A 15720-nucleotide genomic window follows, 5' to 3' on the forward strand; every position below is an offset into this window, starting at 1 on the left:
GGCAGGGTCCTTGCAGGCCTTCCCGAAAGCGTCTCAAGGGAAGGTCTCGGTCTCCCCTGCCCTGTTTCCTTGACTTTAGCTGAATCTGTCTCTCAGAGAAAGACAGGAAGCTCAGGTGTGCTAGGAGATTGCTGTGGGCATTGGCAGAGGTGAAGAGTCAGGAATCCAGAGGCTTGTGCAACTCTCTTCCACGGAGAATCTCTTGTCATGGATTTCTGATGAACCAGAGCTTAAATGGCAAGTCAGCAATTGAAGAAATACACCACTGAGACAATAAAGCTGTAACGTGCCTTGTTCTGAGAGGGACAAGAAAAACAACAAAAGTTCAAGCAGCAGCTACTGAGAAGGTGAAGAAAAACTATTCTTTCTATGGTTTTCTAACGTTTGTTTTCTTCTCTGTGCCTTGGGAAGATTGCCTATATCCTATTTTCTTTGTTTTCTTTTTTCCTGCCTTCAGAATGAATCTTGCATTATGGATATTTGAAGTCAGATACAAGAAACAAGTTCTCTATTGTTTTCATATATCGATTGGTAGTCATAAAAAGGGAAGTTTAGAGTTATCAGGCTTTATCTAATTTGTTCAGACTCAATTTTAAATGGCCTTGCATGTCATGCTCGTTTGCAAAGATGCTAGATTGGTCTTTGATGGGCATTCAGCAAAGAAACAAATACATCAAAGACTCTGGAGGTGGCTGCCATGGCAGGTTTCCCTGAGGGGTGGCAGCTCCAGCCCCGCTCCATGGAGGGTTTCCCTGAGGTGTCACAGCCCAGCCCCGCTCCATGGCAGGTTTCCCTGAGGGATGACAGCCCCAGCTCCGCTCCATGGCGGGTTTCCCTGAGGTGTCGCAGCCCCAGCTCCGCTCCATGGCGGGTTTCCCTGAGGGATGACAGCCCCAGCCCCGCTCCATGGCGTGTTTCCCTGAGGGATGACAGCCCCAGCTCCGCTCCATGGCGGGTTTCCCTGAGGTGTCGCAGCCCCAGCCCCGCTCTATGTCCAGTTTTCCTCAGGGCGGTCCCACCTCCCGTGCAAGGCGGTTTGTGTTGCCCGGCCCGGGCTGGATGGGTGGAGCCGGGGCAGCCATTTCGAACACGGCCTTTAATATCGCCCCACTCGTTCTGCTCTTTCCCGGCATTTTCCGACAGAGCTGTGCTTATCGAGGTTTGACTCTGTGCCCAAGCTCTGCATTCCAGGCAGCCAGTCGTACACGTCTGCACCGTGCCCAGCCCATTTTGGGGTAAAGCAGTGCACCTGCCTTTCAGCCAACTGTGTGGGTCCAAGGTCTGCGTGCACACAGAAGAAAGGACTGACTTGTTTGCACAGACAGCTGTGGTTTTCTACAGCTCAGCTGGCATGTGTCAGCTGCACACGCTGCCCTGTGTCCCAGCTCCGTCACACTGGCAGTGTTTTGCATGTCACACTAGTGCTGCACGGAGTGTCACACTGGTGGTGTGTGCCACACTGCCACTGTGTTGTGTGTCACGCTGGCACTGTGTGCTTCCAGACCTTGGAGTGTAAGCGGGAGGGTGTGAAAGATGGTGACAAAAGAAGGATGCCAAACAAGAGACCAGTTACTTCCAGATTCAAAAGCCAGCTCTCTGCTATGTAATAGTGTTTTCTTCTCCTTCACCTGATGTCACTCTGCCATGTGCACACCCCAGAGAGCTTATTGCATGAAGGCCCTTTGGAAAACTGACTAGGGCAGCACAGTACTTTAGGAACATCTGTGGGAGCCATCATGAGCCATCTCTTTACTGAAGACAGGTGCTGTTTTTAACCAGTGTTTGATTACAGCAGGGCTGTTGACATCCATTTTGTGTAATCTAAAAATAGCTTGTACAGCTAGGGAGTGAGGACACGCTCCCTACAGGTCCAGGGAGCCTGAGGCTATGGCTTTGCTCTGTTCAGAAGGCATCTCTCTGCTTAGTTTTAATCCAGCTAGACTGAGTACAACAGTACCCAAATAGAAACACAGAGTTTGGAGTGGGTTCACAAACTGAGCAAGTGTCCTGGCTTCCCAAGAGGTTTCTAAAACTTGAAGCAGTCAAATCTGTCCCTATCCTGGCTGCTATTTTCAGTTTAGTTTGCCTTTGCTTTGTGATGCAACTGAGGAGTGAGAATACTCTTCAAGCCAGAACTACAGAATTCAGTTTTATTGGTAATTTATTATATATCTCTCATGTATTGTTGCAATTCCCCAAAAAAGCACATCCTGTAATTTCCATGTGTGACTCTTGTGATGAAGGACTTGTGACTTCTTGGCCAGTTACTTTTTGTAATTGCAGAAGAAATCTCCTATTCACCACAAATAAATCAAGTTTTAGTGCTATTTAAGTCCAACTTTCTGCTGAACACTTCCACATTAATGCTGGTTTTGAAGATGATACCTAAAGCAGTTAGAGTTGTTTTATTGATGGACCTGAATTAATGCAACATCCTTATTAACTCAATCTTTTTAATTATATGTTGGGAATTTTCTCAGTAGCTTGGCCTGCTATTTGGGATCATTGACTTTACTACGCCTTTTTGTGATCAAAGTGTTTTAGTGAATCTCATGGGCCCTTCAGGATTTGCTCCAGCATATCAGTTGTCAGGACATTAAAGTTGTTAATTTTATTAAGTTTCTGGGGTTTGTTCCAAATTCAGCATTGCTTTGCATTAGAGTAGGAGCTGAAGAGGTAGGATGTTAGCTTTTCCATTTCATATCTTAAAGCAGCAGGTATTTTTGCAGCGCTTTTCCCCTAGTCTAGGGCACACCTTTGATTTCCAATACACAGAGTTACTCCTGGGACAGGTGAGACTTTTAGACACTCAGGTACACTTTTGTCTGTGTTGATTTTAATACACGGGTCCCACACAAAGGGAAAACCTTTTCTTTTTCTTATTTAAAAATCAAAAATAATCCACTGTAAAGGTATTTTAGTTGTAAACCCAATGCTTGTTTTCTTTGAGGAGGGAGTTTCATTTACTTTCTGCCTTCAGTTTAGTACCTTTTAAAATTGCCTCACCTTTGTTTCCCTACTTTCCTTCTTACAGTGATGACGCACTTGAAAGGGATTTTTATCGGACAATACCCCAGCAGGGATTTGAACCATGTTGTGTTGTTTTGGAAACCAGAAGTTATAGAAGACAAGTTTGCTAGGCTTAGCATGAAACGTTTGTGGACTACAATTTTCCACCCGCGCACAGCTCAATATGAGGGATTTTTAGGATCTCGGGCAAACTTGTTACTGTTGTTAGCTTGAGGGGGGATGACCATCAGGGACAGTAACTGGGGAGAGCTTGCCATGCTGTGTGTCAGCCTGTTGTAACAGGGAGCAGGGCTTACTCTGTGGGGCAGAAGCAGGCAGAGTTTGTGCAGCAACAGCTCTCCCAGCCAATTGCAGAGGTGCTCGGTGCAGTGGAAGTGTTTGTGGTGCTTCCCTTGCTTTTATTTTTAATATGCTCTTCCCTCCGCCCCGCATAAGGTGATGTCCTGAAGCTTTCGCTCTGGTTTGTGCAGTAGAACTTGGTTAAACCAAACATTTGCTGTTCAATCATTTTATTGTTACTTGTATGTGCCAGGAGAAGGTTCTGTATTTTGTTTGCCTTTCTGAAAAACTATGCTGCAGTGTCAGCTGTGCAGCGTAGCTAAGCGAAACATCTGAATTTCCGTGTACACAATTTTCAAGAGAACTTAGGAGACACTGAAGAAATTTCATTGGCATTTACTGCAGTTTGCCAACATCCATTTTGATTAATGAGGCTGGAGTAGAGGAGGACTGGAGAGCTGGAGAGCTGCATCAAATGGTACCAAGCTGCAGCTGCACAATCAGAAGCGGCTAATGCTGGTGTCAGTGAGGATCCTGCAAGGCAGCCTGGCACCCTAAGGGATTGCGAAGAGGTTGAGGAATGAATGCAGATCACAAAAACTGAGGACCAGAACACTGGTCCCACCTTCCAGGTATCTAAAACAGCTGGAGGGACTGAATAATACCATGATGGAAGACAGAGATCTCTGAATCTCCTATTGCTTTGTGTTTTGGAACAGTACCTGAAAACCTAATTCAAGTGTCTGCAACCTTCTCCCTGCTGGAATCTCCCTGGGAAGGAATTTTTCATTTTTGTCACTCATGATGCAGTACCTGTACTACAGTAATTTTCAAAAATATGTTCACTTCTACCTGACATCCAGTGTGTAAGATCTTATTTTAGTTCCTCTGTGTCTAGTAAAGACTGTTACCTTGGGTTTGCATGTGGCACTTTAAGTAACAGCATAGAAAACATCACAGGTTTTTAAATTCCTTCTCTTATCTTGGCTCTCATCTGTGCTGTTAATACAGGTAAATGAAGTGCAGTCACAGTGGGGGAAAAGGGCATAAGAAGCAGGGAAGCCGTTGATTTCAACATCTTCTTCACAAGCTTCTCACATGAATTTGTTTCCTCTAGGAAATTCTAATCAAAGATGTACATGTGCAGTCTCAGTTTTTTCCTACAGTTTTAGAAAAAGCTTAAATTTGAAGAAAAAAAACCCCAACATCTACAGCCTTTCCAAGAGAGATGATCTAAGCGAAAGCGAAGCTGAGTTTGACATGCTGTAGTTTCTCGAAGGCAGCTGTGAGGTTTGATTTTTTTTTTTTTTTTAGGTTAAAAGCATGTTTTCTGCCTTAGATCCACATAGATTTTTATCTCCTAGACACCTTCTGCATACACTCTTATCATCCATGTGATTTGCAATACCTACTTTGCATAAGCAGAGTGACTGATAAATGATGATCCATTTATGTCTCAGTGCAGGTAATTGTGGATGCTTGGATGCTGCCATGTTCTTTGATTTAACTGGGAATATACCAGGTTCGAAGTATGCATGGTATGTGTTTTGTACTGACAAGAAGATGAAGGAGAGAAAAGCATAAAAACAAGTGGTGCAGTCACTGTTTTAAATTCTAAAAGAATAAAAACTTTTGGGGTTACCTTGGCAGTTGACTTTTTTTTTTTTTTTCCTATTTTCAGGTTACAGCTGTTGGAGTTAGTGGGGAAAAATGTGTTGTCATATGGAATAGCCTCATTTATTTTGACAAAAACCAGTCTTCATGGTATGAAGGTAATGGTGGGTAGTGAAAAGAGAGCTGCCTGTTGGATTACTCAACCTGTTGTCACCTGACAAATGTGTCAGCACTTTACAAAAAAAAAAAAATTAGACAATAACTGAGACAAAAGGCTTCTAGGATTCTGTATGGTAACAAATGCATGTCTGTTTATATAACCTTATTTGAGTTCTGAGGGATAAAGTACTTTTTAAAAAAAGTTTTTTTTATATTGCAGTAGTGCTTTAAACTTAATTTAAAAAACAATAGTTTTTATATAGTAAAGGAGATGTAATAAAAATAGCTTGTATTGAAGCAATATCTAAAGCTCCTAAATTTGTTAGAAGTGTAATTTAACAACAAATTTCCAACCCCCCAGTCTGGAAAAGACAAACTGTATGACCACAGAGAGTGGAAAGAGCAGCTCCTCTTCCTGACAAATTCAGGGTGGGATTGCCCCTTCTGTATTTGCGCTCCCAGGCTTCCTTCAAGGGTGGGATCTGCTTAAGCCCAGTCCCATAGAGTGGAGAAAATTACTCATTCTTGAAAACTCCACTACTGGTTTGATAGTCTGTTTTAAAGGTCTGTTTTACTTTTTTTTCTTCTGGTAGATAATGAATTGAAACTGTAGCAGAGAGCTTTGAAGGAATCCTTGATCTGATTTCTGAAACTGTACAAATCTCTGTATTTGCTCAGGTCCTGTTAAACTTATCCGCTGTGATGAATCGACACAGGACTCTTTCCAGCATGTCATGCTCGTGTGGAAGCCTTTGCACCCTGGCAGGACCTGCCAACTGATGCTGGCAGGTAGCACTTTATCTATCTTGCAGTTGAATTGACAAGTACTTTTTTTGTTTTGTTTTGTTGTTGGGGTTTGTTTTTTTTTTTTTTTTTTGTTGGCTTTTTTTTTTTAATTTCAGATTTTGCAGCTTTATCATTTTAGAGAACAATGCCATTTAATTTTTTAGATACAAAACCAAGTGTGATAAAGTCACAATGCTAAATCTTTTGTCTTGGGGGAGAAGCAAAGATAAAGTGGCAAAGTATACTGGCTTTAAAAAGCTTTTCTTCCTATTCTTGGAAAGCAATTTGACTTCTTTCCATCTCCCCTGAACTTCCTGTTCTTCATAAATAACCTCCCAACAGATAATGGTTGTCCTTATATCCTTTCAAAATCTCTCTCTGTCTAACATGGGCAGGAGGTTGTAATTCTTTTGTTCTGACCTAAGATAAAAGTCTTGGGACATGACAGCGGCAAATAAATAAGGCAATTGTTAGAGGGCTATTTGGGGGTCTGATAACTACACTGGGCACTGTTATTTTAAGCTTCTGAGTTATAACAAACCAAACAACATTCAAAGGGAGAACTGTCAAATGTGGACACAAAACTGTCCTGAGGATGAGTGTGAGGGTGGTTAATGTCTGTCTCCTCTGGGCACTTCAGCTGGCCATTGAAATGTGCTTTGTGTTTATTCAGCGGTGTTGCCATTGGTGATTTTCTTCCTTCACTGAGGATTCGGGCATGGGAATGTCCCTGTAACAAAGCAGTGCCTTCACCTCCAGGCCTGGCACTGCTGCAGTTGTCTTGGGCTCTGGCTTCTCTTGCTGTAAATAGAGCATATCAACTCCGTAGCCTTGGCAGCAGGACTATATTTTAAGAATACAAATAAAACTGAGGTGTCAGGCTCCTGCAGGCTGTCAGTGGACTTTTGTGCTCAGCTGCCCTTCTTTGTTTCTCTTTTTAGTTTATTTTTTTTAACTTCTTCTTAATCTCTACTGTTAAGGAAAAAAAAAAAAAAAAAACACCTGTTTATCTCAATAGCATTTCATATTTCTTAATTCTAGAAAATAATTTGTAGGATTATCTGACCCATCCTCTGCAATCTGAAGTCACTGATTTCTATCTTACTGCTCTGCTGGTTATTTTTAAAAAAATTATTATCAGATCAGAAAGTGAAAATTGTCCTGTATGAAGAGCAAAGGTGCCAGCCGTGGCCTCTTAGAAGATAGAGTCAATTTTGTAATTTTGTTCATTTATTCCAAGTACCGTAACTATTTCATATCAGGCCTCCCCCCATTTAAGTTTTGGTAAGAGCTTATTTTATGAACAGGACCCTGAGTCAATTACTGCTCGTCCTGCCATCCCAGACCAGCGTGACAAGCCACAAATAACAGCTCCAGTGATTGCCCCAAAAATGTGCAAATACTGAAAATGAGCAGATCTTTTGTATGAGCAGGTTGCCAGCCTTCTTGTTGGAGAAGCAATCAGAATCAAAGGCTTATTCCAGCTGCTTACTTCACAAATAAATGGACTAGATGTTGATCCACTGAACCTTATGACTGCTGGCATGTAAGAGGCATTGACACTTAGAACACAGAGAGGATATTTACAGAGAATATTTACAATATTACCTCCTACAGCTATAGCCAAATACTGTCCTAGTCCATTTCACAGTCCAGCTTCTCTCCTGCAGCATGTGAAAACTAAAATGTCCCAGAAAGCCTTCAGGGATGTGTTCATTAAGTACTTACTGCAGAGGCTTTCAAGGATTCTGTGGAATACCAGTTGTTCTAGATCTGGCTCTGTGAACACACAAACAGCCATCATTGCCCTGCAATTGTTTCTGAAGCCAGGTCTGAGACAGGAAAATACATCATTTGTTGAAATGCTGACTTTTGTGCTGCTGATAAAAGGGAAGATAGCAACACTAAACACCTCACAGTTGCTAGTGGCATCTCATTTCAGTTGAATTATCAACCAATTATGGAGATCTTAATTTTTATCTTTTTTTGCCTGTCCCTTTCTTGACTTGTTCCTTTAGCTGCATATAAATGGCAGAAACTCAGCTGAAGACTTGTTGATGCTGTGATAGTTTGATGCCCTGCCTTCATCTGATTTTCCGGGCATGGAATCTGATCTGTAGAGTTTGCTTTGCTCTCATATCATCTTCTATAGTTCCAGGAATGTAAAGTTTGGTAATACTTGGGTTGCCAGTAAATTCTATGACCTCGAAGTGTTTTAAAATTTAATGTGTAAGAGACCTGTTTTTATGGTGATTACTGAAGTATGTGACAATGGAAGTTTGGTTAATATGTTGTCATTAGTATGTATTTTAATTAACAAATAGCTGGACAAAATACAAACCAGTCATTCTCTCCTTTAGCTATTGAGAAAATGGTTGGAAGTCATCTAGTCCAACCCCCAATATTTTTAAACTCTGTGGAGCACATTCATTCCTAATGGATAATTATAACAAACCTTGAAAAATAAGGGAGAATATATGCTTTCAAACTTGATCAGGTTTGGGTTTTTAAAAAGGTAATTCATGGTTACTTTGGAATTATTCTTACATGTTTTAGTTAAAATTCAACTTTTTAAAATTTTTGAGTGCGGAGGTATTTGAACAGATCCCATCCACAGAAGTGAACGAATGTATAGCCCCAAAGAAATTTACAAATACAAACACTTTCATCTACTATAGTTCTTAATTTATGGCTGAGCAGTTTCTTGCAACATGCTGAGTATTTCCCTTTTGTAACAGCCTCAAATTAACATTTTATGCTTCTTTCTTGGATAAATACAAATCCAGCCCTGAAAATTGGGCTCATTGAGTCAGTGGTTGCTATGGAAATGTTCATTTGAAACATAAAGCTGGAATTGGATGTTTGTTTCCCCCTGATTTGCAGCTTCTCCTAATCCCCTCCCCATTGGTAACAGCTGCCTTTTGCAAGGCATCTAGAGGGATGATGTGTCCTGCTCTGGGCAAAGTGAGCCAGGGCAGCTTTGTGACTTAAATTGGTGATCTGAGCTAACTTGTGTGAGTCTTTGAGTGATGAGATAGGGCTCTTCTGTTGCCTCTGAGGTGGAGGTGGCAGGGCCTGGGCGAGGGACAGGTGGCAAGTTCACGTGGTTAATGTTGTTTTCTAATTCAGCTTCGCTTTGTACAAGATTTAGATCTACTTGTTCCAGTGTTTTTAGGACAAGGGCTATTCTTACATCTTATATTACAGCAGATTTATTACCAGACCATGCTAAAGCTTGTTTTATAGCAGTGCTACTACATTCTTACCCATGCTTGTTTTAACCACTGATTGTCCTCTGTTCTTTAAAGGAGGTGGGGTAGGACAGGACATATTTTGGGGGTGGAGAAGAACCGCACTTCTGGGAAATTGCACGTTTTCATTTTGATGATTAGGACAGCAGGAGCTCCAATTCAGGATATATCTGAATGTTTTCTACTGGTTTTATCCCAGCACAAATTGCTGGTCTCTTTCCTGGTCATTAGATGAAAGATTTTTCTTCTTTTCCCTTTAATGAAGGAGAACTGTACCTGAATTGCAGTTTTCAGATGGAGGTTTTACAGCACAAGGGAAGAGCCTTGCCTCTTCTGCCTCAGTAGTGAATGAAGCAAGCCCAGGTACTTATTTATTCACTGACTACATGTCCAGTGCATGTAGTGGGGAGACATTTTCTAAAAATACAGATATGTCATGAAATAAAGAAAATCAGCTGATATAATTAGAAAAACATACCAATGTCTTCTCACATGCACCCCCCTCAACCCTTCCACTCTTAAACAAAATCAATGTACTTTAGCCCAGAGAAGCTTCAGGGTGACTGAACTGTGGCCTTCCTGAAAGGAGCCCACAAGAAAGATGGAGAGAGACTTTTTATGAGAGCCTGGAGTTACAGGACGGGGGGAAAAGGCTTCAAACTGAAAAAGAGGAGTTTTAGATTAGATATTAGAAAAAAATTACTCCCTGTGAGGGTGGTGAGGCCCTGGCACAGATTGCCCAGAGAAGCTGGGAGTGGGAACACTCCATCTCTGGGAGTTCAAGGCCAGGTTGGACAGGGCTTGGAGCAACCTGGGATAGTGGAAGGTGTCCCTGCCCATGGCAGGGGGTGGCACTGGATGGTATTTAAGGTCCTTCCCAAACCAGTCCCTTCTATGATTCTGTGTTACTTAAAAGTTAAGTAATAGTTGAGATCAAATCCAAGTTGAGCTCATTTTATTTAGATGTACACCAGTCAGACTATCTCAGGCAGATAGCTAAGAGGCTGGCAAGAAAGGTGCATATTTTAATACAGAGTACAGGTGTTTGCCATAAGCCATCTAATTTAAAATTTGCAGCGGAGTTTGAGTTTTGTCATTCCTAGTGAAATGTGTTTGGAGGATTATGTGCTGATCTGGGTGAAGGGGAGAGGTTCTGGAGGGGGTTTGTGGTCTGGGGAGAAGGCTGAAGTTGGCATGTAGGGCACCAGGCCTGTGCTCTGCATTGCACTGGAAACCTGCTGTGTTCCAAACATGATGAACTGGAAGGAAAAATGTGGTTGCAGAAGTTAAAAGGTGTGAAAAGGAACTCTGCAGAGAAGTTCTCTTGGTGTCCTGAATAGCAAGGATTAGATTAGGTGTGGGAGAAAGAAGTGCCTACACCTGGATTTAGGAACCAAGGCTGTATCTTTGTGGTGAAGACAGGCCAAAGAACATTCTGGACCATCTATTTTCACTGCCATCAGGTTGTAAGGATCCTGATCCTTCTCCTATCAAAATTTTCTCCTGCTTCATAACTATTGAGATATTTTTTTTTTGGTTGTGAGTATAATCTGCTGCATCCCTATTCAATATTTAACATATATTATTTACTAATGTCAAATCCATGCCAAACCTACTGTGGAGTAGTTCTCTTTCTACAACTCCAAATAAGCAGGAATGCCAAGTCATAGGAGGCACTTCACTGCTGAATAATTAAACAGGAGTTTTATATTAACTGGGATGTGTCTTTTGGAAAGAAGTTAGTGTCATCTTTATCTTGTGAGGCTCTTTGGTTAATCGGCATGATTTTTTATTAACTGCTGTCTTAACTGACACAGCTGGAAGTTTTTGCATTGAATAGAATTGATAACGTTGATAATGTTTGAAAAACCTAGAGCTAATCCACACTGAAATAATTTTACAGTCCCAGAGAATGAAAAGTCTAATTCTGTTTTGTAACACTCAATAATCCTGTTTGTAGTCTGAAAAATAATGTGTGTCATGTAGCCTTGAAGGCTGGTCCTTACCAGCTGTTATTCCTTCTGAGTATTAAAATTGGTTTCTAAGTCAGCACCTCATTAAAATACTCCTAAACCAGCTCTTTCCAAGCTGATGGCTTCCAACTGGAAACTTAAATAAGTCTGTGATAAGGGAGTGCCAATGCAGACATTGTGAGCAGCCTGTCATGTGCCCCGAGGTGTTTGTTTTAGAAGTGCAGTAATCATGAGAACTGTCAAAATCCACTGGAGTTAAAACACTTGTTCTCCTTTACCTTGCTGAAATGGCAGACTTTCCTGATAAGAACATTTAGATACCAAATCCATGGTATAACTGAATTGCAGCCACCAGCTGGCCTCCTGAGACACTCTGTGTAACTCTGGCTGTCCTAAATACGTCCCTAAATTTGAGATTGTCATTTCCTAAAAGCTAATTCTGCCTGTAGTGCTAAGTGTTTACCTGCTGGCATGTCCTTCATGCCCCGAAGGGCAATTTTCAATGTAAATCACTAGTCATAAACCAAAGCAGACAGGCTGTTGTGCACACATTGGAAAGCACAGAAACCACTGATGTGGAATTACTGAAGATGTTCTCCTACATTATTTGTAATTGTTTAAAAAGGTGCAAGTCTGAAGTAGCTTGAAGTTGGAGGTGGGAAGGGTTGTCTGGTAGGAAAACTTGGCATGGGAAGTGGCCTGTCAGCACAGGAGCTGGAACAGTCAGGGAACACTGACATGGGCCACGTGGGCACTTGTAGAGAGTTTGTCCTTTTGCACAATTAAATTTTTCTTTTTCCTGCTGGAAAAATTCCATTTTTCTGTGGGTCTCCTATTAGTGGATTTTGGCCCCATTTGCTGAGACAGGACTGACACTGGCTCCTCCAAAGAATTGGATAAATGAGTTCTCTCTGTCCCCACTGGAATGGAAGCCAGGAAGACAAAATACACCAGAACTTTTGTTGTCATCCCCAGCTCTGGGTGTGGGTGACGGATAATGTAGCAGAGTGCTGAACTCTTACTCCTTAAGCCTTTAAAGATTTAAGTGGTATCATTTGGTGTAGTAAAGTTGTGGTAATGCTCTTTGCCATGTAGCTCTCCAAAGAAATGCAATTTTTTACTCACTGGTAGTTTAATACCTTTTACCAGCTCTGAAGAATGGAAGAAAATATTTGGAGTATACTTTTGAAAATTATGAGAAACTACAGGGGAAAATATAAGAGGTCTAAGGAGCTTTGAGAGGCTTTTCCTTTAGAAAGCTCCAGGATTTTCTGTATTGGGTGGAGGTTATACAGTTGTTTTTATCCTAATGTTAACATATTAGGTTACAGGAATCTTTTCACTTAATTGAACAAACACAGGAGAGTATTTACGTAACTGAAGATCTGCAACTGCCAGCAGAATTAATTAGGAGAGGAATAATTAGGCAAATAGTAGTGTCCAAATGGTCCCAATAGAAAAATGTATTGCAATCCCAATAGAAATCTCATTAATGTTGTTGTTTCTGATGAGCTGTGCCTTTTGCAGTATCATAAAGGGAGGTAAATGTGGAAGGATCTCAGTGGGGTGTCAGCTTGGGTATGAGGCAGAAACAATATCAAGGCTTTAAACTGTCTGGTCTCATTACTGTCACTTAGTCGTGGCTGCAGCTCCACTATCTGCTTAAAAGCCTTCTGTGATTGAATGAGCCACTTTAGGGTGAAATAGGTACAGAAGAGAATGTTTCAGGTTAGTATTTGGTATGGAATTGTTGCTTCATGCATGAGAAACAAGTTGTCTCTTATGCTGAGCAGATAACCCAGGAAAAAATGAGACAAGTGGAGCTTATTTCAAGTACTTCTGCTTGAATGTTTCAGTTTACTGCTTCAAAGAATGGAAAAGTTAACAAGCACATTATCTTAGACTTTCCACTGTAATGTCACTCATGCAGAGGGAAAAAAAAAAAGGTTAAATAATGTGATGTCATATTTATAGCGGCTGTTCTAGGAAACAGGTTCCTGGTCTGCAGTAACAAGGTCTGTCCCATGATCAGTGAGGGAAAATACCTTAGAAATAGTCCTCCAGCAGGGAAGTTGTGTTTTCTCTATTTCCCCCTTCTTTTGTCACCTGAGAATCTTTTTTAGCTCCATTACAAATTACTTTATTATAATTCTGAGTGCATTTTCCAAACTTGTTTCATAGGTGCATTGCAATGGACTAAAAAGTATTGTACTGTGAGAAAAGCTTTAATCAAAACCTATTAAAAAAAAATGAAAGCCTTTCACAATTAATCATTCAGAGATCCTAGCTTGGAAGAAGTGTTACTTCCTCAGAAATAACCTCCTCCATGCCTTCCAGCTGGGGCCTGGGGAGGTTAAGGGAGATGTTTAAGGGTCACAAATACAATTTGAGGCAACACTGGTAATATAAATTGTCTCAAAAAACTCCAGTTTCTAACCAAGCTGGAATTCTGGCTTTTGTTACTCTACCAGGGAGCTTCAGGGCCCTCCTGTATTGATTATTAACAGGGTTTTGTTAACATTTTGATCAAACTACTAACAGCTGAGTAAGTTAATTTGATTTTTAGTGATGGGTAAATTAATCCACATCAAAATGTTCTAGGCTGCCAATGTAGGCTGAAAAAGGAGTGCTTCTCGTTGTCACAGTGAAAGTTTGCTGTAACAGTTGTGTACATTTTGTTTTTATCTGTTCCCCTTCCCCTGTTAGCTTTAGTTGCTGATGTTTTTCATTAACTTGGTTTCCTATTATGGCAGCAGCTCTGAATAAATATCAGTTAGGCCGGCCTCTTATTTATGTACATGTCCTTAAAATGTGACTATAAAATGTTAATTAATTCTAGATTCCTGGGGCCATGTTCAGACATGTATGTCTCCTCCTTAGTGAAGAGAGGGAGACACTCAAGGGAGATTTTTATGACTTTTACTCTAGACCCAATGTTTGAACACAGAGGTGGAAACAATTGACTGTCAGTCTCTGAATACTCCCTACTTTGTTGTCCAGTCCAGAACACCTGGAAATACGGGATTCTGATTTCTTACAATACACTGAATTTGATGCCACTTGTTACCTAATCACTTGTAGTGTTAATTAAAAAATCTTTCTTCTGCTGCATTCTAAACACAAGCCTTTTGTTCTGCAGCCCCACACTTCCAGGAGGGTGAGCAGAGGAGCTGTGTGAGGCAGGAGCAGCAGGCTGGTGCCTCTGGAAGGAGCTGGCTGTGCTGCCCATCCCAGAGCAGGAGTGCCACACGTGCAGTCTGGGAGCACCACAGAGGTGACAGATGTGCAGCAGCTCTGGTGCCTGTAAAAATACCAGTTGCTGTGCAAACACTGTGCAGCCAAAGAAGGGCTGCTTCTCTCTCTAAGTGTTCTTGAACAAAACCCTTCTAGGGGGTGTGCTGTGGGAGCATGGCAAAGGCCAGGACTTCCAGAACTGGAGAGATTCCCTGCCTTGAAGGATCTCTTCACAGCCAGCACAGAACTGGAAAATCTTAGAATGGCCTGGGTTGGAAGGGATCTTAAAGCCCATCTCATTCCCACCCTCCTGCCATGGGCAGGGACACCTTCCACTATCCCAGGTTGTTCCAGCCCCATCCAGGCTGGCCTTGGACACTTCCAGGGGTCGAGGGGTAGCCACAGCTGCTCCGAGCACCCTGTGCCAGGGCCTCACCACTCTCACAGGGAGTATTTCTTCCCAATATCTAATCTAAACCTACTTCTGTCAGTCTTAAACCATTCCCCCTTGTTCTGTCTCTCCAGGCCCCTGTAAAAAGCTTCTTTCCATCTTTCTTGTGGGCTCCTTGCAGGTACTGGGAGGTCAAAATGGACTTTCTGTGCACCTAAGACAGACCTGGACAGAGCTGTACTACTAAACCCTCTAGGGCTACTGGAATCCTGGGAAACTGGGAGAAGTAGAAAATAAACCTTAAGGCAGAGAAACAAGCAGAAAACTCATTTCTTTGTGTGCTTTTATTTTTTTTCCACTAGAAAGGAAATGCTTCCTGAAGCTTTTAAACATTTGCTCTGCCTAAATTTTAACCCTTTTTTCCATGCAATTTTTTTCTGATATCCAAAAGTATTTTTTCAAAGTAGAATCCAGGCTAATGCAAGGAGAGGAACTGTAGATTATTGAATAATGGGGCAGTCAAAATAATGGCCACAATGTGAGAAATAAATAGGCAATAGAAAGTTAGTGCTAGAGAGCACTTCTCAGTACCTCGGGAAGGTTAAAAAGCTCAGGTCTCAGTAAGTGTAACTTTCCTCTGTTGTGTCTCAGCTGATGAGCATCCTCCTTCTGGCCCTACTGAGTCTATGTCCTGCCTTGCCTTTTTCACCACTAAATCAGAGGCAAAAAATCAGGTTGTTAAGCCATTTCTATTGTAAACCTCTCATGCTTTGGCTTTCATGTCCTCACAAAACAACAGAAGGAAAACCAAAAGAACAACCCAGTGCTGAGGCTAATGACTGAAAAATCAAAAAGGGAAAAGGGAATGAAGATGTGAAAGTGAAAAACACAGAGTTACTTAGGGAGGAGAGGGTGAAGGCAGGTGGTCAAAGAGTAACACTGCTCAGCAGCAACAGGAATTATTTCTAGAAAAAACACCCTCCAAGCATTAACAGATCTGGTC

At 41.6% G+C, this 15720-nt stretch overlaps 1 long non-coding RNA gene across 1 annotated transcript; it reads left to right on the forward strand.

The window, feature by feature from the left end:
* Positions 1-1025: 1025 nt before the first annotated feature.
* Positions 1026-14960, forward strand: LOC128794158 (uncharacterized). The gene is made up of 4 exons (XR_008433009.1): positions 1026-1235; positions 4991-5081; positions 5761-5871; positions 14232-14960. It is a non-coding gene; the product is annotated as an uncharacterized LOC128794158 (long non-coding RNA).
* The last annotated feature ends 760 nt before the right edge of the window (positions 14961-15720 follow it).

Source organism: Vidua chalybeata, chromosome 12 (assembly GCF_026979565.1).
Source record: "Vidua chalybeata isolate OUT-0048 chromosome 12, bVidCha1 merged haplotype, whole genome shotgun sequence".
NCBI lineage: Eukaryota > Metazoa > Chordata > Aves > Passeriformes > Viduidae > Vidua > Vidua chalybeata.